The 13,058-nt window shown below is 43.0% G+C and overlaps 1 protein-coding gene across 2 annotated transcripts in view; it reads right to left on the reverse strand.

Moving 5' to 3' along the window:
• ATP8B1 (ATPase phospholipid transporting 8B1) overlaps positions 1–13,058 on the reverse strand; it is a 125,975-nt gene that overhangs the window by 111,686 nt on the left and 1,231 nt on the right. The gene's annotated exons all lie outside the window — the stretch shown is intronic.

Consider the following 13,058-nt stretch of genomic DNA (forward strand, 5'->3'; position numbering starts at 1 on the left):
ACTTCAACCGCTCAGTGCCTCAGTTTCCCCATCTGTAAAATGGAGATAATGCTCCCCCTGTAAAGGGCTTTGAAATCTACAAGTGAAAAGCACTACATAATTGCTAAGTATTATTTCAAATCAAATCATATCTCCAGGGAGGGAAATAGTAGCAAAAGTAATAGGAATACATTAACACTAGTCCTGAAATACACCTCTACCCTGATATAATGCGACCTGATATATCCAAATTCGTGTTGTAACACAGTAAAGCAGTGCTCCGGTGGAGGGGTGGGGCGCGCGCTGCGCACTCCGGCAGATCAAAGCAAGTTCGATATAAGTTTCACTTATAACGCGGTAACATTTTTTGGCTCCCGAGGACAGCGTTATATCGGGGTAGAGGTGTATGTGGGATATGTTTGCCTATGAGTAGGGCACTACCAAATGTGAAAAATGCATCATGGACCATGAAATTTGGTCTCCCCCACGAAATCTGGCATTTTGTGTACTTTTACCCTGTACTATACAGATTTCACAGGGGAGATGAGCATTTCTCAAACTGGGGGTCCCAATCCAAAAGAGAGTTGTGGGGCAGTCACAAGGCTATTGTAGGGGGGTTGCCGTATTACCATCTTTACTTCTGCTCTGCCTTCAGAGCGGGGCAGCTGGAGAGTGGTGGTTGTTGGCCAGCCACCCCGCTGTGAAGGCAGTGCCACAGCCAGCAGCAGTGCAGAAGTAAAGGTGGCAATACCATGACCAGGGCCGGTGCAAAGAAGTTTCGCGCCCTCGGCGAAACTTCCACCTTGCCACCTTCCGCCCCCCTCCACCCCCCCACAGCAGCTCACCCCCGGGAGCCATGCGGCAGCTCCCCACCCCAGCTCACCTCTGCTCCGCCTCCTCCCCTAGCATGCCACCCCCGCTCTAATTCTCCTCCCCTCCCAGACTTGCGGTGCCAAACAGCTGAATGGCTCTGCAAGCCTGGGAGGCGAGAGAAGTGGAGCGGCGACTGCGCGCTTGGGTAGGGGGCGTAGGAACGCTGTAAAAAAAATTGAGGGCACCGCTTTTTTGCGCCCCCATATCTTGGCGCCCTAGGCAACCGCCTAGTTTGCCTAAATGGTAGCACAGGCCCTGACCATGACACCCTGATTTCTGCACTGCTGCTGGCAGTGGTGCTACCTTCAGAGCTGGGCTCCCAGCCCGCAGCCGCGGAGCTTCCGGCAGCTGAAGAAGGTTCCTGGAGGTGGGTCTGACCCAGCCCTGGGAGCAGCCCCTGCAGGGGAAGATGATGTCCCATTGCTCACCAGCCTGACCAAGACCTGCAGCTGGAGCCCAGGATATGGTAGGAGCCCTCGGCTGGGTGCCCCCAGCCCTGCCCCTCCCCGGCTCCCAGCCCAGCACCCTGGCACTCGGGAGTTAAAGGGGCCTTGGGCTGGCTGAGGGGGAAGGGTGACCAAGGGAATCCCCCCCCCAATCACGGCATTCTGGGCAGTCGCCCACCCATAAGACTGGCCCTGCCCCCCAAAAAAGTGAGGACTCCCTCTATACCATGCCACCCTCACTTCTGTGCTGCTGCTGGCAGCAGTGCTGCATTCAGAGCTGGGGGCCCAGCCAGCAACTGCTGCTCTCCAGCCACACAGCTCTCAAAGCAGCGCCATCTCCAACAACAGCACAGAAAGTAAGGATGGCAACACCGCGACCCCCCTACAATAGCTTTGAGACACCCCATTACCTCCTTTTGGGATGGGACCCACATGATTACAACACCTTGAAATTTCACATTTAAGTATCTGAAACTGTGAAATTTACAATTTTTAATATCCTGTGACCGTGAAATTGACCAAAACCAACCCTGAATTTGGTAGGGTCCTACCTATGGGTAGATCATGGGGAGGGGGGATTGAACCTGGGATCTCTGGATCTTAAAAGCATAAGCTTCTACAGAGACATTTGTGAAACCAGAGATCTACATCTGAGCAATTAAGCTTATGGAGTAGAGTTAGAGTCTGAGGTCATTTCAACATTATTATGTACTTTGCATGCTGTTTGATACAACACTCAGCAAATGTGTCAATAACTACTAGTTTGAGAGTAGATCAGAATGATGGTCTTGTTAATCATGGAATATACAATGTTCTCTTGTATTCATCAAGGTTGTTTTGGTATACGACAGTGAGACAAGCTTTAAGGAATTGGATTGCACAATTAGATAAACTTTGTACAAGCCAAATTTTGGGCTCGGTTTCACTCATGCAACTTCGCTGATATTACGGGGGTTGATGTAACTGAGGGCAGAATATGGCTCAGCAGGAATCTGTCACACAGTGTAGTGAAGTCAGCCGGAGTATGGAATTCATTACCACAGGCCATTATGCCAAATGGCATAGCTGAATTTTTAAGCAAGGCTGGATAATTGTATTGCTAGTAATGACGCTTAGGGATAAGCATGCTACTGTAAAATAAGGGTGATCAAATCACGCTGAAGGGTGTAGCCTGAAGTATTAAGGAAGTAACAATCTTTTTCATTGCAACTAGCTAGGAGCACTATGGGAGATTTCATCTTCCTTAGAACAATCAATCATGCATTAGTTCATGCCAGAGATACAGGAGAAATTTGGAAATTTCAAATCCAAGAGGTAAAATTAAAGAGACCAGAGCACAACCTTGATAGACTGTGGTCTAATGAAAGTATAAAGCAATTTTAGAAATTCAGGTGCAGTAAGTTACCAGAAGCAAACAGCATGTATTTACACAGGGAATTTATTTATTTATTTATTTATTAAGAGTGTGGAATAGAGAGACTGACAATATACAATATCCTCAAAACAGTAGTTGCTGATAATTAGAAAGCTCCTAATGTGACTTTTTTAAAACGATGCCATGGGAATTACAAATCAGTGCATCTCTTACCTCACCATTGTGGAAACTGCTGGAAAGTGTAGATGAAGACAGCTTTCATCAGCTGCACTAGACTAACTTGGTAGGGCAATTTAATTGCATGACTTCTGTAAAATAAACCTAACCTGTTAAGAGGTTTCCTTCCCTACTTAAAAAAAGCTTTAGGACAGTAGTTAAAGGTGGACCCAGGAGATAATTTGTCTTTTCAAGACTTTTAATGAGATCCTTCCAAAAAATTAAGAATAATAAATAACAGAATAAGGGGCAAAGTCTTGGCAAGAATTAAACATTTGTTGAGCAATGGGAAAGTTACAGTGAGCAGCTACGTAAGTGCTAAAATTTCAAGGCTATTAACAGAGACATATGGAGAGAAAAGGATGACCTATCAGCACATATGGAAATGCATTTAAACGTATTTGTGACAGAAGGAAAATTAAAGATATTTACTAGATGTCAGGGGCTCCCTTAGGCCTAGCCTATACCAGAAAATTAGGTCAGCATAACCACATTGCTCAGGGGTATGAAAAATCCACACCCCTACGTTGTCTTAACTACACTCCTTCAGTCCCTGTGTAGATCGCGGTAGGTAGGTAGACAGAAGAATTCTTCCATCAACCTAACTACTGCCTCTCGGGGAGATGGATTACCTAAATTGACAGGAGAATCAACGCTGTCAGCATAGGTAGTGTCTACACTGAAGCTCTACAGCGGTGCAGCTGTACTTCTGTAGCATTTTAAGTGTCGATACTCTCTTAAAACAGGTACAGTCAGCATCTGTCTGTTAACACAGTTCCCCAGGGTCCTACATTGGAATCAGTTATTTAATTTATTTCATGTTTTAGAGGATAAAATAAAATAGCTTGTGAGCTTGTATTCCTGCCACTACGTGGATTTGTTTAGTAAAATGCACAGAATTTAAAAAATGCTCCAGATAATCTTAAATTCGCTGGGGATGTTGGACAGGAAAGATGGGTCAGTGGTTAGAGCACTTGAGAGAGCCAGGTTTATTTCCCTACTTCACCAACAGCTGCTTGTGTGACTGTGGGCAAGTCACTTAACCTCTCTATGCCTCAGTTCCCTACAAAATGGACATAATAGTACTTTCCTACCTCACAGGTATACTGTGAAGATAAAACCATTAAAGATTCTGAGGTGCTCGATACTTCAGTGACAGGGGCCACAGAAGTACCTAAAAGAGATAGAATTCACAATAGCAGATGCAGCTTAACTTGGTTGTACGTAATGTAGAAAAGGATAGCATAAATGGACTCCAAATTTGGAGGAAAGAGACTTGAGTCATCATGGATTGCTCAATGTAGTGTTTGCTCAGTGCACAACCAGGATGGCTAGATATATTTTAAACTGATAGAAAAACCAATGTCAGAGAAGAACAATTAAATAGCACACTTTCATTTGGCATGTTACGTTAAATTCCCAACCTCACCTTAAGGAAAATATAGCTAAAACTAACAAGCAACATGCATATAAGAGAAATTACAAAAGCGAGGGTTAATTGAAAAGGGAATCATCAGAAGCTTATTGTATCACCATTAGAAGCAAACTCTAGCATTGCACAATTAGATAGGTATAATGAAGTTTTCACATTTCTCTTATTCTCCCGGTAGTTGACAGTGGTCTGATCCAATAAGACAGAGCCTATGTTCTCTCTACTACAAATCACTGAACAGCAGTACACCTTTGACATTAAAAGTGCCAAATAACTGGCACAGCATGTACTCTACAAGCCAAGTTGTATTTGTATCTTTAAGTTCTCTAACTTCAAAAGGAATGAAAATGGAGCTTCCAAAGTTTTTTGTTGTACTCAGCCAAGACCCAAGAGGTGTAAAGTGACATAGCTTAACTGAAGTCAGTTAGGGTACGTCTTCACTAGCAACATTAAGGCGCTGGGAGTAGCTACCAGCACACTGTCTGCACTGTCACTTTACAGCGCTGAAACTTGCAGCGCTCGGGGAGGTGTTCACATCCCAGAGCGAGAAAGTTGCAGCGCTGTAAAGTGGCAGTGTAGACAAGGCCTTAGACCATGGCTACACTCGAAACTTCAAAGGGCTGCCACGGGAGCGCTCCCGCGGCAGCCCTTTGAAGTACAAGTGTGGTCGCGCACCAGCGCTGCAGGTACTCCACCTCCACGAGGGGATTAGCTTACAGTGCTGGGAGCTGCGCTCGAGCACTGTTTACACTGGCGCTTTACAGCGCTGTAACTTGCTGCACTCAGGGGGGTGTTTTTTCACACCCCTGAGCGAGAAAGTTGCAGCAATGTAAAGCGCCAGTGTAGCCAAGCCCTTAGACTGATGGCACTACACCAGTTTACATTAGCGGAGGATCAGGCCTCTTGTGCCCTGGGTTTTTATAAAACCATACAGACTGCACAACATCACAGCCACATTTGGGGGATGGGGGGAGAGATCTATGGCCCACAAAGTCTTCATTCAAAAGCAACTTGTTAAAAGGATGCTTATGATATTACCTTTTAAAATAATTTCCTGTTCTAAACACAACCGTGAAAAAAATTATAGCCATCATATGATGCTAACTAAATAGCAAACAAAAAAAGCAAGACTCTCATTAATTTCCACTAAGCAAATAAACTGTATGCAATTCAGGTAGGTAATACAAATAAACAAACATAAATCTCTCAGACCCCTTAGAAGCAATAAATTCATGATAGTCTTAAACTACAGAACTAAGGCAGAGTAATACACAGGTGTCAACTATCAGGGGTAGCTGTGTTAGTCTGGATCTGTAAAAAGTGACAAAGAGTCCTGTGGCACCTTATAGACAGGTGTCAGGCTCAGTTTACACTGCACCAGGAAGTACAAAACTGTTTCCAATAATAGAGAGCTCTTTAATCTAGCAGCAAAGGGCTTAATGAGATCCAATGGTTGGAAGTTGAAGCAAGACAATGACTAGAAATAAGATGCAAATTTTGGCGTGAGATTAGTTAACTATTGGAAGAATTTAGCTAGGGATGCATGGATTCTCCATTCCTTCCAGTCTTTAAATAAATACTGGATATCCATCTAAAACAGTGGTTCTCAAACTTACTTGACCGGGCCCCCATCACACACTTACACACCCTGCCACCCAGCTCTGAAGGAAGAGCGGAGAGCAGTGGCTGCTGATTGAGCGCCCAGCTCTGAAGGCAGCACTGCGCCAGCAGCAGCACAGAAGTAAGGGAGGCAATGTGAAACGTGATATATTTGTCAATATCGCTTTTCACAGCAGACTTAGCTTCCCATTGCCACCTTTACTTCTGCACTGCTGCTGCCACCCCAGGGCTGACAGCCGGAGCCCCACCACCTCCTGGTGAGAGATTGGGGGGGGAGGGAGGGAGAAGAGCCCAAGCTGCCTTCTGGTGAGGGATAACGAGTGGTTGGGGGAAAGGAGAGCCAGAGTTTGGGTGGCAGCTGTCTCCTTTATCCCTGCCTCCCAGGTGTGCACGACCCTTCTGCACGAGTCCCAGCCACCCAGAGCTGACAGCCAGAACTCTTAAATAAATAAAAAGCACATAGCTCATACCTCCCTTGATACATTCCCATGCCTCCCTTGGGAGGCCCGCCTCATAGCTTGAAAGCTGCTGATCTAAAAGATAACCTATCACACAAACAGAAATTATGAGCTTGATATAGACTTTACTGGGTGAGTTTCATAAGTCTGTGTTATGGAGGGCGTCAGACTTTAAATGATCATAATAGTTCCTTCTGGTCTTAAATTCTATGAATTTATTTTTCACATGAACAATAAAGCTGTTTATTTAAGGAAAACCACATACAAGCACACAAACAAGTCAAGTCAAGATGTAAACAAATTGGAGAATGTCCAGAGAGAGCAACAAAAATGATTAAAGGTCTAGAAAACATGATAACAGGGGACATAACAGTTTTCAAGTACATAAAAGGTTGTTAGAAGGAGGGCAAAAAATTGTTCTGCTTAACCTCTGAAGATAGGACAAGAACAATCGGCTTAAATTGCAGCAAGGGCAGTTTAGGTTGGACATAAGGAAAAACTTCCTGTCAGGGAGGTTAAGCACCGGAATAAATTGCCTAGGAAGACTGTGGAATCTCCATCGTTACAAATTTTTAAGAAGCAGTTAGACAAAAAATCTGTCAGGGATGGTTTAGAGATCATACTTAGTCCTGCCATGAGGGCAGAGGACTGGACTAGATGACCTCTCAAGGCCCATTCCAGTCCTACGATTCTATGAAGTGCATGTATCCATTTTCTATTAGACATAGAAGCTTTTTAAAGACATAACCAGAAAAAATATGTACAATCTTTGACAATTACATTCTGCTAGCAAATAAAGTCAGAGATTGCAACTAAGCAAAAAACAAAAACTTAAGCTATAAAATGTTCTTAACATGTTTTTTCACTAATATAATTTTTGCCACCATTATGAATGAGAAAATTTGACAATGACTATTCTCTTTAAAATGCTCAAATTTGTACTCTTTAGTCATAATGATTATGGAAACATACACACATACCCCACCCTCCCACACCCCTGACCTCAAAGTGGGCACCATTCACAATAGAGACCATTAAAAAAAAAAAAACACACACACACAATTTCCTAGAACAGTTTGCCTCCCATTCACAGCTTTACAAAAGTGTAAAGAAAAGTCAAAAATACATCTAAGCAAATACTGCAGTAGGGAAAGCATCTCAAGCCACGGTAACACTAATACAACAGGTAACTTCACTTATGCTCCAATTCCCTCTTCCCTTCTACACCCCTCTTCTGTCCCTCCCCAAATACACACACACACACTTAAGCTTTACTCATATTAAGTATTTGGGGGATCAGGGTCTTAATTAGAGGGTCAATTTGTGTATGGGGGAAGGAGTAGTTCACATGGCAGAAAAAGATTCACTTCACATTCTGAAATTGCCTTCCTCTGCATTTCAGAGCAGCACCACTACATGTAATCAGTAGTGCTCTCCTTATGTAGTCTCATTCTCCTTGTTTAGTCCAAGTATCCATTAGCATTTGGGCATTACTTCTTTTGGTCCAAACATATCAAGCTTTTGGAAATATTATGATACCATCCCTCTAAGATGCCTGTTTTTAAATAAACCCTTTCAAATACAGATGCCTCCTAACCATTCTCAGTTAACATGTTAAACATGCCTTGCTGTGTTACCTGGGCAAACGCCACCAGGCAGTGCTAGGCTAGACACTAGCGGACAGATTTATTCAGATACCCTGTTATTTAATATCTTTTTAAAGAGCTGTCAGGTAACAGTTAAATAATGTAAAAGCTGAACACTTGCAACTTTCTCAAAGAAATGAGATCGAGGACAGGAAGTAGAGAGAGGGCAACTAACATTGTTCCATTGCTTCAAACTAGATTGTTCCACATTCTGGAGAAAGAGATATTAAGGAAGCTCCACTACTTCACAATTAGAAGTCTTTGAGGCACCACTTTCATTCTGGTAACAGAACATATTCACAAAAAGAAGAACAGGAGTACTTGTGGCACCTTAGAGACTAACAAATACTCCTGTTCTTCTTTTTGCGGATACAGACTAACACGGCTGCTACTCTGAAACAGAACATATTCAGTGGTATAGTCAAGGGAAAACACGGTTAAATAGAGTTTACCCTACTTCTCACTAGGGGAACATGGAGTTTAGTTTACCTACTTCTTTTTTTACTACCACAACCCTACTGAATCTCTCTCTAACATATTGACAGAGGTCAGGATGCTACAACATTAATTTGTGACTTTGTCACACTATTGGTGTGAACGACCTGACACAAGATAGAATTAATGTGATTTGTAAAAGTCAAAAAGAAGCAGTTTATTGCTGTCGGTGTATTTTATAACTGCACATATATGCCACTGATTTCCACCCATTCTTTTATTTAGTTAGCCCACAAATTTCTACCGTAGATCTGCCTTTTTTTTTTTTTTTTTTTCTTTTAGTGCCAGAAATGCTTGGGTGGGGTAATACTCATACTCACAGTTGTAGTAAACTAACGGGAGTTAAGATCAAATTTTGAGGGCCATTTAAAACTACATACATAAAACTTATGAAGAGATGTTAAATGTACCATTCTATTATGACTGTGGAGGACAAATAAGAGTTAAGATTTATAATGAAATATACTGTGCCTCCTTTATGTTAATTGTGTTTCCCTTCATTCACTAGGATGCTTTCCTTCGACTATACAGATTGATTGGGCTCTTGGGGGTTTATTGTCTCCAATTTTATATTTCATGTACTGCCTAATTATTTGTTTCTTGCTCATCTATCCCACGACTTCTATCTTTGTATTGTTTCCATTCTATGCCATCCTGTTCAGCACTGTTTCTATGATTAAGACAACCATGTCCAGTAAACTTGCTCAAGTTCTCTGAGAAAGTTATCAAATTAAGATATAAATCAGAAAAAAGTTATACTTTAAAGTCTGATATCCAACACGGCACAAAACTCTATTGTGTTAGAGTTTTACACGTGTCCTAAGGAGTCAAGATGTAGGAATACTTGTTAGGTCAGGCCTGCACAACATGCGGCCCACGTAGGCTCACTGTGCAGCCCGCGGGCAAGCAGCGGGGTGGGGCTGCTGGGTTCGCCCCCTGCCCGGGGGGGAGGGGGCCGCCTCACAACCCTGCGCGTGCCGCACTCCAGCTGCCCTAACGGCCAGAACCGCACGTGTCTCCATCTCCCGTTCCCTCCGCCTGGCGTACAGCGGGTGCGTCACTTCTTGGGCCTGCTGAGGTGGGAAGCGCTGGGCACGAGGCAGAGCCAGTAAGTGCCAAGCAAGGGGAGGAGCGCCCAGCCTGGATTCGAGCTGCAGCTCAGGGGGGGAGGGGGAAACTGGGCCGAGACCCCCCCCAAACCCTCCCTTCGGTTGGGGGCGGGGCGGCTACTGCGCTGGTTGGTCCCAGGGTGGCCTCCGTAGTGATCAGGGGGTGGGGGTTGAGCTGTGTGTGGGCAGCCAGGAAATCCGCGGGGAAGGGAGGGGTGTGTGTGTGTGTGTTTGTGTGTGTGTGTGTTTTGCACCTGCCCCGCCCCGACTGCTGCCTCCTTCCCTGGTCCAGGGACCTTCCCCCCCCCCCCAGGCCCTATCACACTGCCCCCCGTCCCCCCCCCCCGGGCTCCCTGCGTCCCTTGTGTTTGTGTGTTGGACAGTCACATCCAATCCCTTCATACTGCCACCCTTTCCCCTCCCCTTAGTTCATAGCCCCAGAAAATCCCTTCAAACTGTCCCCCTTTTCCCCTCCCCTTATTTCATGGGGGGGATGATGAGCCGGGTTGGCAGTGGCAGCGAGGCTTTATATTTGCGGGGGAGGTGTGAGGAGGCGAGCGGCGAATCAGTGGCTGGAGGGGGTTGTTTCCGCGGGGCTGGGCGGCGCTGGGGGGTTTTGGCCCTCAGCTGTTTTCTTTGGAGTAATATGGCCCTTGCCGCTTTACGAGTTGTGCAGGCCTGTGTTAGGTAATACTTTTGCATCTTCAGAGTGTTGATCAATACCCCTAGGAGATGGGTAATGAAGTCTTCTTTGCATTTTAAAGAAAGAGAAACAGATACGGAAAGGTTAGGAGATTTGCCCAAAGCCACATAGCAGAGATGAGATTAACATTCAGGAGTTTCTGGCTCAGTTCTTTTGCTCAAACAATTAGGATCAGACTGTTCCATTTAGCAGATGTTGGTTAAAGAAAACAGCCAAGGATAAAGATCGGAAACCCTTATGATTCCAATTTCCAAAAGCAGAATTTAAACCTATGGCAGACTTCATAATCAGGCCTAACACAACTAACATGCTGTCAAAATAAGGCCTGCATAACTACAGTAAAAAAAAATTAGCAAATGAGTTCAGGCTAATTTGAATAGAAGCGGCAGGCAAGTGGCTCATTCAATTTAATATTGCAAATTGCAAGACTAGGGACCAGAATACTCTCAGGAAGTCTCACAAGAGAGAACAAGCGAAGAACAAATCAAGTTACTGAAAGTAAGGCCACCTCAATGTTTAGCACTAGTTAGAAAAAAAAAAATGTTTGGGGCATATGTCCAGGAGTATGAAGCATAAATTACTCCAATGCTACAAAAGTACTCAATCTTTTACTGGCAAGAGAATTCACATTTGGAATCTTCAGAGATTGAAATAAAGCAGACAGTGACCAAATCATCTTGTTCACTGTGAGCTTGAGTTATTTAAAAACAAATAACCACCAACCATGATTTGATACCATACAATTTGACACTCATAAGCTCATACCAGGAGTTAGATTTCCAGGCTTTAATAAGAGCATGTGCAGGATTTATTTTAGGAACTGATTAGCTAGTAGTCCACTTGGTTTGTACTTGGCTCACTTTTCTCTTACCCTTTCTACAATATATTTACAATAGAAAAAGATGATCACAAATCTGTAGGGTGACCAGATAGCAAGTGTGAAAAATCAGGACAGGGGGTGAGGGGTAATAGGAGCCCATATTAAAAAACAAAACAAAACAAAAATATCGGGACTGTCCCTATAAAATCGGGACATCTGGTCACCCTAAAAATCTGAGAGCCTCCAGTACCCAGAAGTTCCTGGTACTATATCTACACAGCTACTTACGCAGCTACTTACACAGTCCTCGTAACTGTAGCATCTGAGGTACTTCACTTCCTAAATATCTCTAATATATTCTTAACAAAAAAAAAAGTTAGGATATTGTTTTGATAACTAACTCATCCAATTAAGCAATTCTATTAGAACTTTTAGAGAAAAAAAGCTAATGTTTTAGGGACATTATTTTAAATCTTAATAGGTAATAGGGAGTAGTAAGAAATCTGAACCAAAGAGACAATTAACCAAAAAGCCCAGAAGAATTAACACTAATTTTCTTTGGTTCACTATTACATTAGGTGTTCTAAATAGTGACAAACCTCGCAGATGATATTCTTGGCAAGTTTTATTACATGATTATAAATGTTCCTTAATAAGCACCAGCTTCACTTCTGTAGAAGACTATGTAAACATAGCTTTTAATTAATCAATTACCACCATTTTATAGAGGTGGAAACAAACAAAATTTACGGGCCTTGCCCAAGGCCACACAGCCTGATCCAGCCAGGATTATCAGAACTCACAGCTCTCAGTCCCCTCTTCCATTCCACCCTATCATCACCAAAAGTAAGATGCACCAACCAATTACTAAACAGTCCCTAAAATATAGTGAGGAGCTGCTTTTGTCATTCGAGTTTGAACTTCTATTTTCACATTCCCTATAAGTAAAAGTCTTTCAGGTCGGGATTACCTACCTAGGTCTGTACAGCACCAAATTACACCGTTGGCACTCAAAACAAAAACAAACAAAAAACCCATCACTAACAAAAAATTGTTTACAACTGTAGGTGAAATACACTATACTTGTGACCCACAAAAGTCACATGAATCTACCAAGAGATTCAAACAAAAAATTCCTCCCTCCCCCAAAACTATTTTTCTGTGATAATGGGCTATAGTCACTTTATTAGAGGATGTGACAGCCCGAAATTCATGTAATATGTAAGCATTTATATAACCTTTACATTTGGCCAAAATATTAAAGTTTAAGCATTGCTATTCCAATATATCTCATTTCCTTAAGAGAATAAAAAGGAAGAAAACCATCTCTTAGTTGACTAAGGAATTAATATACTGTAGAGTTTTCCTTCCTTTGTTATACTGTTGAGCTTTATAGAACGTTGTGTAGATCGAAATTGTTGCAGTCACAGTGGAATCAGGCAATCATTGTTATATTAAAGGAAAAGGAAACTTTACCAACGAGCACAAGAAGTAGAGAGTCTTAAAAAAAAAAAAAACATACTGCAGCCTACACAGTGATATAGAAGCAGCATATTCTGGAGTCAAGGCAGGTGCATCATAATTTGCCTTTGTCCACCCAGTCCAGGGAGAATGACGTGCATTTCTCTATTGTGCTGGCAGACAGGGATTGAAAAGACATTTGAAAACAAACACCAGTAGGTTTGGCTTTTTTATTTCCTCCACCAGCTTCAGCAACACATCAATGCAAGGTGCTTCTGCACTGAGTTAATGTTTACCTTAAAAAGTGATCATTCTGAAAATGAATCAGAACTGGCAGCTGCACTGGTCATTTAAACAAGGACGCAGTGCTGAGAGTGCACTATTAAGAGATTAGTGAATGCCCAGGAAAAAATAGATATTTTAGC

Source organism: Chrysemys picta, chromosome 6, assembly GCF_011386835.1.
Source record: "Chrysemys picta bellii isolate R12L10 chromosome 6, ASM1138683v2, whole genome shotgun sequence".
Lineage (NCBI taxonomy): Eukaryota > Metazoa > Chordata > Testudines > Emydidae > Chrysemys > Chrysemys picta.